This window comes from Diabrotica virgifera, chromosome 5 (assembly GCF_917563875.1).
Source record: "Diabrotica virgifera virgifera chromosome 5, PGI_DIABVI_V3a".
Lineage (NCBI taxonomy): Eukaryota > Metazoa > Arthropoda > Insecta > Coleoptera > Chrysomelidae > Diabrotica > Diabrotica virgifera.
Window position 1 is genome coordinate 50,224,532 of NC_065447.1, and position 12,563 is coordinate 50,237,094.

Sequence of the window (12,563 nt, forward strand, 5' to 3'; positions counted from 1 at the left end):
TCCAATTTCAATTCTGTAAAGTATATTAGATAGGTATAGTGTCTTTTTATGAAAAAATCATAGTTATTCTTATGCATTATAATTATTGTCATTATAGTGACCGTAAATTTTTAATTAACAGTTCAATTGTTGCTAAACTGTTCATTCAATTTCCATCGGCTTCTGGAATTATAATCCATACGAAAAGGGCTTTTACATTACCAAGTTATTTAGTTATTGATTAACAATTATTTATCTAAAGTGTTAGTTGAAAATTAAAGATTTTGTTGGAAATACCCGCTTTTTCCGGGGAAAGTTTTCGTCAAAGTGAATCGGGGAAAACACGTCTCTATGCAGAATTGAATTGCGGAGAATTTTTATTTGGGTGTTTTTGGTGTAAATTTAAAATCTTTGAAATTATAGAGCAAAAATTGAAAAAAACACGATTTTCGGGCGCCGTTTTGTTTATAAAAAAAGTAGCACACTATCTGCGGACTTTGCATACCTATATTATTAATACATACAATAACTAGCTTCGATTTCAGAAATAAAATTGCTGGTAAATAACTTTTCCTTGTATTTTGCTAATTAGCCCAGAGTATTAACCATATTATACAAATATGTGGTGGATTTGACAAATATTCAAAATATCTCGATAAAACCTGACTCTTCTAAAAAAAGTACTAAGAGGCAAAAAAGTTTTAAAAACATTGTGTTTAACTATTGGTACCACAATAATAATTTAATTCTAACGTACACAAAAGTTTGGGGGGTTTAAAGGAACAAAACCCCCATAAAATTTTTATGCGGTGTAGAAAATTTCACTAACATTTTTTTTAAGATGGTACTGCCATAAAAGTGCCACATGTTCATTTTCAATAAAAAATCTCCAATAGTTTTCGATATATTGGAAAAAATCGATTTTCATTTTGTAAATTTCAAAGGGCTGTAACTTTTTTTCTGTGCACATTTGTACAAAGGTAAGTTAGGTTCAATCGAACTATTTTTTGTCCCAAAATATGTGATTAAATTTATGACCTGTATTTTTGTTACACCCTGTACAATTTTAAATGTATGTAGAAGTATCTTCTTCTTTTTGTTCTATCCGTTTCGGATGTTGGCGACCATCATGACACTGCTGCTGCTCTAAAAAGATTTATGGCTGTTTTGTTGTGTTCAACAACGTACGTAGATTTTTCAGCCAGGAAAGCCTTCACCTTCCTGGTCCTCATTTTCCTTCTACTATTCCCTGTAAAATTAGTTGCAGCAATCCATATATTTCGGTTTTTCTCATGATATGACTGAGATATTCGATTTTGGCTGTGTTTCTTGTGATGAGCAGTTCGTTTTCTTTTTGTATTCTTAATACGACGTCGATTCGATGATACATCATATTTCCAAAGCCTCAATTTTCTCTTAGGTAACGTCTGTGAGAGTCCACGACTCAACTCCATACAACAGTATAGATAGGAAAGATATAACATCATAGTACTCCGATTTTTATTGATAAATCATGAATAAGCAAGTTATGATGAATATAAGACAACCTTTTCGAATTTTTTAGGAAAAAGTGAAAAATAAAAACATACGCCATTTCCACAAAAATTAAAATTAATAGTAATCTTTACCAGAATGTATTTATATTAGCATAAGTAATGATTTCAACAATTTTGACCGATTTAGAATGCATATTTTTGAAAAAAAGGTAATTTAAGAAAATCAGAATTTTTAAAATTATCGTAATTTTCATATTCGTTTGATAATAACTCCAGAAATACTCAATATACGTAAAAAATGATATTTAACCAAATTTTAGTTTTTTCTATATCAAATATTTTACCTTTTTGTTATTTCTGTAGGGTAAAAAATATCCGAGATAGAAACGTTTAAAGCTTAAATTTTGCTGTGAGAACCATATAACCGAGGCCATTTAACCTTTTATTTTTAAAAAAGTAAGGGATTTAAAAGATTAAATTCAACGTGATTTAATAGCCCTTGGAATTTGTTTTTGAATGGGTTTTAGGTGAATCTGATATCGTAAAAATTAACGGAGTTATTTACAAAAAACCATAACATTTTTTGGAAAAATTTTTAAAAGATAAATTTTGAAAAAAAATTGTAGCATAAATATTCATGCCATTAACTTGTTCGGGGGCTTATTTGATAGATATTTCTACGTACTTTGACAGATGTTTAATAAGTTTATGTTATAAAATGCATTATTTTCCCGATATTTAAGCTTGAATACTTATATTTGGGTAATCGCCGAAAAAAATATCAATTACCTATAACTCACTTTTAGTTAACACTAAAAGGTTTTTCTAGCAAGAAGTTTATTTCATTTTTTATTGGCTTCAATTTTGGTAATAACAACTTTTTTGTAAAAACTTATAGTTTTTGATTTACTGATGAAAAATCGGTTAAAAACATGCATTTTTCTCACGAAAAGTTAAAATTTTTGATCTTTAATAACTCAAAAAGTTTTGATTTATTTTAATAACTTTATATGACAAATTTTGCTTCGAATTTGTCCCTCTATCGAATTATGGGGTTATTTTTAATAAAATAAGTTTCACCCCGAGAAGGGGTAGCATCCACCCCCAGGGTAAAAGCGCAAGTTGGCACCATGTCCCTTCAGTGGCTGCACTAAATAGATAAAATTAAACATCCCAAACTGGAATCATTATTTCCTAACGTCCGTCGTTCTAGCGTCAATATATTTTGTACATTACCGGCGATAGTCCCAGAAGGGAAAAGGTGCTTTAGTTTTCTTTTTCTTTAGTTAAAATGAAACAGGATCGGTTAACTGGCCTAGCAACTTTGTGCATTGAGAATGATGTAAAATCATGCGATTTTTCGAAAATTATAATCTTTGCCTATCAAAAAACTCGAAATGTATTTTCACTATTATAAAAATATATAATCAAAATTTAATAAAAGTTATATTTATTTGAAACGTTTTTTATTATATATTATTGATAATTTTATTTCTATAAAAATTAAACATTTTTTTTCGCTCTTCACTATTTGCCGGGGCCCGCTCTTCACTACTTACCGGAGCCCGCTCTTCACTACTTACCGGAGCCCGCTCGTCCCTCTCAGTGGCCCTGTGGAGACCATACAGAAATAGCTATTTGTATAACAAGGGAGGAAAGTGCTACTTTTCCTCCCGAGAATGAAGTTTACTGCCCGACGCGTAGCGGAGGGCAGTAATCATTCAAGGGAGGAAAAGGCACTTTACTCCCATGTTATACATATGGTTTTTCCACCTTCCTCAAATAACAAGTCATTTTTTCATTTTTACTTAATTTATTTATGTAACTAACCAACAAAATCTATTAGAACTAAAACTAACATGTAGGTACAATATAACTGTCAACTGTCAAATATAAGTCAAATTATTAATGTAAACATTGTTAAATCAGAATAACAATTTACTGTTTTTTACCATTCTGCAAAATACAGAGTGTTTTTAAATAAACGTTAAAATGTATACACACTTACGTAATAGAAAATAGATATTGTACAGGGCGTCAATAAGTTATATTTCATGAATGAAATATCATGACGTCACTTTTACTTTTCCTCCCTAGGGAGGAAAAATATTTTCCTCCCTAGGGAGGAAAAGTACAACTTTGCTCCCTACAATCAGGTCCAGAAAAGTATACTTTCGGTAGAGGTAGGTGGAAAAATATATTACTTTCAATGTCCAGGTGTGTACGGAAATTTTTGGGAGATACTCCAGCATACCAAGTCACCTAGGGCTGATAACACGGAAAGAGCCCCACCAGATCTCAATCCTTTTGGTACCGTAGACACCTGAGTTGAGTGAATTTTTTCCTTAGAGGGAGTTAGAGCCATACGGCTAAATCTGAATAATAATAATTGAATATTTAAATGTCCAACATACCATTTTCTTCAAAATACTGAAAATTTATTGGATGAGAAAATCCATTAGGTAAGACATTTGCAATAGACATCTTAAACTGCGAAAAATAATTTAATTTTAGAATGTTTTACTATCACTTTTTATAGAGATATTAATAATTTGCAGAATCATTATGACTGATCGTGCTGTAGCTATTGAAAACCATAGAATCATGCATTTAAAAAAATAATGAACTCTGACAGAAGTACAAAGAACCAACCATATATTTTAAGCATTGGCCAGTTTGGACCTGATCCAAAATCCATCCGACTTAAGAATAAAGAACCACTGAAGAAGAGACGAGGAAAAAAGTATAGTGCTAGATACGAACGCACATCTTGCGTGATTTATAATCCAGATCTGCATAAAACACTGTTACAGGGAGTAATACACGTACCCAAGCTATATCTGAATATCAGTGGCGCGCAGGATATTGCAATATATTTTTGGTGCACGGCATTCGCCGTGCAAAATAAACATTATACGTCTGGATCCCGCGTATGAAAAAAAAGTTGATTAATAGCAAGCTGAAAATTTGTTAATAACTTAAAGGTGTCTAGTCGGATAAACTTTGATATATGGGAACACTGGAACAGGGGCAGTTTTAATTGTGGAACAGGTTAAAAATTTGGAACGGTCAGACCACGAAAACGGCACATTTATTTCGTCCGACAGAATAGACTTCGAACTCGAATCTCTGTTCGAAACTCTCCGAACAGAGATTAAACTCTCATGCAAAAATCAGTCTGCTATTTATCACCTGTCATAATTCCTGTCATTTGACATATTCTACATGTTCCACTCATTAAAACGCCCATTTGGTGATAAATAACAGTCTGATTTTTGCATGAGAATTTAATCTCTGTTCGGAGAGTTTAAGTCTATTCTGTCCGACAAAATAAATGTGCCATTTTCGTGGTCTGGCCGTTCCAAATTTTTAACCTGTTCCACCATTAAAATTGCCCCTGTTCCAGTGTTCCCATATATCAAAGTTTGTCCGACTAGACACCCTTAAGTTATTAACAAATTTTCAGCTTGCTATTAATCAACTTTTTTTTCATACGCGGGATCCAGACCAGAGGGCTGTGAAATTGCACACGCAAAACGTATTTATTTGATTAGGCTTATTTGTCATTAACTGTGATATACAGGGTGTCCCGAAAAGATTGGTCATAAATTATACCGCACATTCTGTGGTCAAAAATAGTTCGATTGAACCTAACTTACCTTAGTACAAATGTGTTCATAAAAAAAGTTACAGCCCTTTGAAGTTACAAAATGAAAATCGATTTTTTTCAATATGTCGAAAACTATTAGAGATTTTTTATTGAAAACGGACATGTGTGATTCTTATGTCAGAAACATCTTAAAACAAAATTATGGTGAAATTTGTCCACCCCAAAAAAAATTTATGGGGGTTTTGTTCCCTTAAACCCCCCCAAACTTTTGTGTACATCCCAATTAATTCATTATTGTGGTACCATTAGTTAAACACAACGTTTTTAAAACTTTTTTGTTTCCTAGTATTTTTTCGATAAGCCAGTTTTTATCGAGATGCGGCTTCTTTTTTAATATATTTACACAAACATTTTCTGTGGGTTTTGCTCCTTTAAACTCCCGAAATGTTTGTGTACGTTCCAATTAAAACTATTATTGTGGTACCATTAGTTAAACACAGTGTTTTTAAAACTTTTTTGTCTCTTAGTCTTTTTTTGATAAGTCACCTTTTATCGAGATGTGGCTTCTTTTTCAAAATACACATAAAAATGTAAATTATAAATAAATTTTCAGATTATTAACAGGTCTCTATAATCGTACTTAACCATATACAAATATGTGGTGGATTCGACAAATATTCAAAATATCTCGATAAACACTAAATTATCGAAAAAGTACTAAGAGGCAAAAAAGTTTTAAAAACATTGTTTTTAACTAATGGTAATACAATATTAATTTAATTCGAACGTACACAAAAGTTTGGGCGGGTTTAATGGAACAAAACCCCCATAAAATTTCTATGGGGTGCACAAATTTCACTTTAATTTTTTTTTAAGATGTTGCTGCCATAAGAATGCCACATGTCCATTTTCAATAAAAAATCTTTAAGAGTTTTCGATATATAACTTTTTTTGTGTGCACTATTGTATATAGGTAAGTGAGGTTCAATCAACCTATTTTTGACCCCAGAATCTGTGGTATAATTTATGACCAATCTTTTCGGCACACCCTGTATAACAGTACTTTCTTATTAAAACGGTCGTAAAAATTGTTCTCCCAACTTATAGGGCAGTCAATGAGAGCAAGAACAGGTTATTACCTCCGAATTCTATCCTACTGCATGGATTTATTGAAATTTTAGTAATAGCCTGAAAGTATCTCCTTATTTAAAGTCTACCCTATGCCGATTTGTGCTTTTATCTTGGGGCGGTTCCCACCCCTTCTCGGGGGTGGAAAATTTTTTGGTTAAACAACTACGGAATTTGCTAGAGAACCTAATTCTGAGCAAAAACTGTTCTATAATTTTCTTTTTCGAAAACTCAATACTTTTTGAGTTATTCGTGGTTGAAAATTGGCCATTTTTATTGAAATATAACACCTTTTCAAACGGTTTTTTGCGAATAACTTAAAAACAATGCATCTAACTAAAAAAATTATATAGAACATTTTTATAGCTCATAAAAAAACAAAGAGATTCGTTCCCTCTTCAATCTTCTAGTTATAACACAAAAAGAGATATGGTAGGTAAAATGAGTTTGTTTTTTTGGTGCATGCTCAAATCAGTGTATTCAACTTGAAATAATAGAGAAACGGTCGATTTTAGGTGTATAATGCCACCAATACCTTTTATTGTGCTTGAAAAGTCCTTTCAAATAAGCAATATTAAATGTCGATTACATTCAAACTAAGCGAGATATGGTGCAAAAAATTGATGACTAACGAATTTTAAGAAAAAAATTGAGAAGTATATTTAACCCCTCATCCACAAGAATTTAAATGCATCGTTTTCCTTCTATAGTACATTTTACTACAGTGTTATTTTTATGTTCAAAAAGTTGAGCGGGTTTAAAATGAATAGTTTTTGAAAAAAATAAGATCAAATTATAGAGCGCATATTAAAATTTTCTTAAAAATCTTCCTTTTTCTCCAAGTAACTTGAAAATGATAAAAGATACTGTTATAAAAAATAAAATCAAAATGTTTATCTATAATAAACCTACATGTTTGTTTGGCATCTTTTTTTGGCATCTCTTATCATTTTCGAGTTACATGGAGAAATAGGAAGATTTTTAAGAAAATTTAAAAATGCGCTGAATAATTTGATATTATTTTTTTTAACAACCATTCATTTTAAATCCGCCCAAATTTTTGAACATAAAAATAACACTATAGTAAAATGTATTGTAGAAGGAAAACGATGCATTTAAATTCTTGTGGATGAGGGGTTAAATAAACTTCTCATTTTTTTCTTAAAATACGTTAGCCATCAAATTTTTTACAGTTTATCTCGCATAGTTTAAATGCAATCGAAATTTGATATTACTGATTTTAAAGGTCTTTTCAAACACAACAAAAGTTATTGGTAGCATTATACACCTAAAATCGACCGTTTCTCTGTTATTTCAAGTTAAATACACTGATTTGAGCATGCACCAAGAAAACAAGTTTTTTTCACTTACCATATCTCTTTTTGTGTTATAACTAGAAGATTCATAGAGGAAATAATCTCTTTGTTATTTTATAAGCTACAAAAATGTTTTATATGGTTTTTTAGTTAGATGCATAGTTTTTAAGGTATTCGCAAAAAACCGTTTGAAAAGGTGTTATGTTTCAATGAAAATGGCAAATTTTCAACCAGGAATAACTCAAAAAGTACTGATTTTTCGAAAAAAAAATTATAGAACAGTTTTTGCTTAGTATTAGTTTCTCTAGCAACTTCCGTAGATATTTAAGCAAAAAATTTTCCACCCCCGAGAAGGGGTGGGAACCGCCCCCAAGACAAAAGCACACATCGGCATAGGGGAGACTTTGTTTCTTGGGCTATTCCCTACGTACTGAGAAAATATCACGTAAATCGATATAGTAGGATGGAATTCGGAGCCACATACCCATGTATGTGACTCCGGAGCATGGAATTCGGAGCATGGCCCATTTTACTCTGTTTGCAGTGGTTCTGAAGAGTTCTATTGTTGTTTTTCCACTCCACTGCTTTAAATTTTTCAATCAGGACGTGCGTTGTCAACCCGGTCTCCTTTTTCTAGTATGTGACCAGTGTAACTCATTTTTCTTTCCTTTAGACTGTTGACTATTTCTTTTTCTTTTTTCACCTTTCTTAATATTTCCGTATTTGTTACGTGTTGTGTCCATGATATTTCCCACATTCTTCGTTAGCACCACATCTCAAAGCTGACAAGTTTTTTTTGGTTGCGTCCATAATTATCCAGGCTTCAACTTCATATAAAAGGACAGAGAATACATAGCATCTTAATACTCTAGTTCTAATTTCTATTCCCATTTTTCCCCATAATACCCTTTTCATCTTGAAAAGCGCTTCTAGCCATCTTAATGCGTCGTCTTATTTCCAGGCTGCGGTCCCATTGTTCATTTATGATCAACTATTTTCAATGGGAAATAAGCCGCAATTTTACCAAAAAAATGATTTTATTAACGTTTCGTCGCCCAAGTCGGGTGTCGTTGTCAAAATACAAAATATTACTAAATTAAACAAAAATGTTGTTGCTTAGTAAAAAATTCTTCTAATAATTTATTTAATCTGACTCATTTATATCGGCAATCATAGCGATAATTTTACTGCCACCGTTGCATTTGGTTGTCTTTTTAAAGACAGATCACATTCTACGATTTTTTGTGGCGGATATTCTTGAGTTGGGTTGATTTCATGTAATCAAATGAACTATATTTTAGTAAAGTCGTCCCAGGAACGCAACTCATCAATATTGGCAAAATCATTTTAAAGTCTTCTACTTTAAAATGTATAATACATGTCTGAATTGCCGATATAAATGAGTCAGATTAAATAAATTATTAGAAGAATTTTTTACTAAGCAACAACATTTTTGTTTAATTTAGTATTATTTTGTATTTTGACAACGACACCCGACTTGGGCGTAGAAACGTTAATAAAATCATTTTTTTGGTAAAATTGTGGCTTATTTCCTATTGAAAATAGTTGATTATAAAAATGTCACAAGGAAATAGCTTTAGAACAACATTGTTCATTTAGTTCACATCCCAAATAAATGTGTAAATAGTTGTGGAAACTTGTTAAAGTTAGTAAACCAAAAGAAAGGTCGCATATGCCTCATGGTGGTGTGGATCCCATACACGCTCATGAAAACTGAAAACTGAACTACAAAATGGAGCACGTTTGCAAAACTACAATATCTCGGGTTCTACGTAACGTATAGCCTTCTTCTTTTATTTGAGGTTGCTCATCTGAATAATAAGTTTTAACATATTTCCACCCTTATAAAACATCCACCAACCTCTAAAAATTTAGTGTTTTATCATTGTTTCCTTTTTTGCAGTTTTTCGATTTGTTGATTTTTAGTATATAATAACTTTTAACATATTTTCACCCTTATAAAACCACCACCAACCTCTAAAATTTAGTGTTTTATTATTTTTTCCTCTTTTGCACTTTTTCTATTTGTTAATTTTTTTACTATTTTTATTATTCAATATAGTCCTGGATCCCGCGTACAAAAAAAATATTATTAATAGCAAGCTGAAAATTTGTTAATAGCTTCACGTTGCCGGTGTTTATTCGAACAGACTTTGATGTACGGGAACACTGGAATAGGGGAAGTTTTAATTATGGAACAGTTTACAGGTTTCGAACGCCTGACTACGAAAACGTCCCATGTATTTTGTCGCACGGAACTTCCAATTGATTTGTTACTCTTTCATTAAACTCTCATGCAAAAATCAAACTGCTATTTACCACCAATATAATTCCTGTCATTTGACTACTACCTGTCGGACTTATTAAAATGCATATTTATTTGTCGGACAAACATTTTTTCATCTTATAATATAAAGTTAGCAATTGAATAAACTTAAAAACAACTTGCTAGTTTTCACAATCATAAACTTCACTTGTCAGAACGACACGTTCCACAATTAAAACTTCCCCTCTTCCAATGTTCCTATACATCAAAGTTTGTCCGACTAGACACCGTTAAGCTATTAACAAATTTTCAGCTTGCTATTAATCAACTTTGGATTTCAAACATTGTATTATTTTTTATATTTGCATTAATAAAATGAGAAAATAGTACAGTGAAACCCCGATAAGTCAGCCTCCGATAACCAGGAAGTCCGGCTAAGCCGGACAGATTTTCATCAGACAAAACAAACATTTTATCACTTTGACTGAGTTTTTTACCAAGAAATAAACAATATTGTATACAAATCTACGTAATTATGTACTGTTCATATGTATTTCACGTTTTTGCAATTATAATTTGTATTTGTTTATTATTTATATGTATTTTATTAATTTTTACATTATTCTCCGGCTAACCCGTATTTTCATTAACCCGGATCGGCCACGGTCCCGATTAATTCGACTTATCGAGGTTCCACTGTATTCACAAACTTTTAATAAATAAATAAATGTCCATAATGTAGTATTCGAATTTTTACATACCAGAATTAATGTTCCACTAATTGATCTGAAAAAAAAATAAAAGTAGATAAATATTAAAAATCATTCAACAATAAGAGAATTTAAAATTGATATATAGCATAACAACCAACAGGAAGAGAATTTGCTTAATTTTTTATAATAAAAACCGCTAAAAAGTAAATATATAGTGTATTATCAATGCTCTTAAAGTACGTCATCATATAAGGCATCTACTCTCTTCTATCAGTATAAATCTCGTCGTAGTAAAAATTTACATTATGTCCTTATTATACGAATCAATCAAAATTAGCACCCTTTATTTGGTATCTAATGCCAATAATTAGATATATCTATAACCTAAAGAATGCTGAGAATCTCTTGGACAGACAGAATAACCAACGAGGAAGTACTGTAACTAAGGAGAATACAGAACAGCAGGGAGATACTGGATTCCATCAAAATAAGAAAACTTCAATACTTGGGTCATATAACACGTAGTGACAGATACGAAATCCTAAAATTAATTATGCAGGGAAAGATTCAAGGAAGGCGCAGCATAGGTACGAGAAAAATGTCCTGGCTGAGAAATCTCAGAGAATGGTTTGGATGCAGCTCAACTGAACTGTTTCGGGCTGTAGTGTCAAAAGTGAGAGTAGCAATGATGATTGCCAACAGATAGATGGGAACGTTTTGCTCAAAGCGTTGTTTTGGTGCAAAAATTTTACTAGAATGTCCCGAAGTGATCGACTGAATGAATTTCTTTTGAATAAATTTAGCACTTTAATTACGAAACAGACAACAGATATGGCAGACTTCCTGCATCAACTTGCATGAATTAAATAATTAAGCAAACGGAAAGCCTTCTATTCAGGACGAGATACTACAACACAAGACGATCTTGTACTACTAACATCTCTAACTAACCTAATGGGAAGAACCTCTGTAGAAGCTAGGCAAAAAACTAAAAAATCCCCACAAAAAATCCCCAGACAATTAATCTGCACAATTTTTTTAGACAAAATATCTCCACAAAAAATTTCGGACAAAAAATACCCAAGAAATATTTGCTGCCGAATAGTTCTCTAAAAGTTTTCCCGTGAATGCAATCGACTCAAATGTTTTTAAGAATGAGTGCATGAGAGTTATACATAGCAATCGTCATGAAACCGAACGAAAATAATGATTAGCAGTTAAGCGTGAATTTTAATTTCGATTATCAAATTTTTAATTCCAATTTCATGTCGAAAGTTTCAAATTTTACATGACAAAAGAGAGTGAGTTTTTTCAAAAATCGTGGAAGATATGGGGAATGAGCTTAGGCTATGGGAATCATGTTGTAATATCGCCTGGTGAGAACAATAGTGACGAAACTTCAAAATGAATATTTAGAGATAATCTTATTTGAAGTTTTGATGAAACTGCTAAACAGTATAACTGACTAATAGGTAATCATTTTGCAGAATTTTTCTAATAATATGCTTCTAGTCATTTAAACCAATTAGTAGAAGTAATTTTATTTGAAGAAAAGATGAACATTGTATTTATTTTTGATTTTTTTCTGCGTTACGCCATTATTGCATTATCGAGGATGTTTAATTGGATGTTTCGCCACTATACTTTATAGTCCTGTCGCCAGGGGGGGTACAACGGCCTCCTTAATTCAGATAGACTTACCCAAGTTTTTTTTATATATTTTGACCCGTAGAATACGAATTTTTTGGGTAACAGTTGATCCGGATGTGATCCGATAAGATTGTTATAGACAAAGAACTTGAGGAATTACATAACAGTGATTTCTCGCAAAACAAAACATCTTTTTGTATTTTTTGGGTCATTCTAGGCAAAAAAATGTTCTGACAAGTTTTTTCGTAGGATGCATAGTTTTCGAGATAACCGCGGTTGAACTTTCAAAAAATCGAAAAATTTCAATTTTTGAACCCGAATAACTTTTGATTAAAAAATAAAGTAGCGATTCTGCTTACCGCATTTGAAAGTTTAAGTCAAATT

General features: G+C 31.7%; 1 protein-coding gene across 2 annotated transcripts in view; it reads right to left on the reverse strand.

Annotated features, from left to right (window-relative positions):
• The window catches only part of LOC114341392 (leucine zipper putative tumor suppressor 2 homolog), a 621,793-nt gene that overhangs the window by 346,451 nt on the left and 262,779 nt on the right, over positions 1 to 12,563 (reverse strand). For both annotated transcript variants that reach the window (XM_050652486.1, XM_050652487.1), the window contains one exon: positions 10,578 to 10,602. The gene's annotated coding sequence lies outside the window, so the exon portion shown is untranslated. The remainder of the gene's footprint in view (positions 1 to 10,577; positions 10,603 to 12,563) is intronic.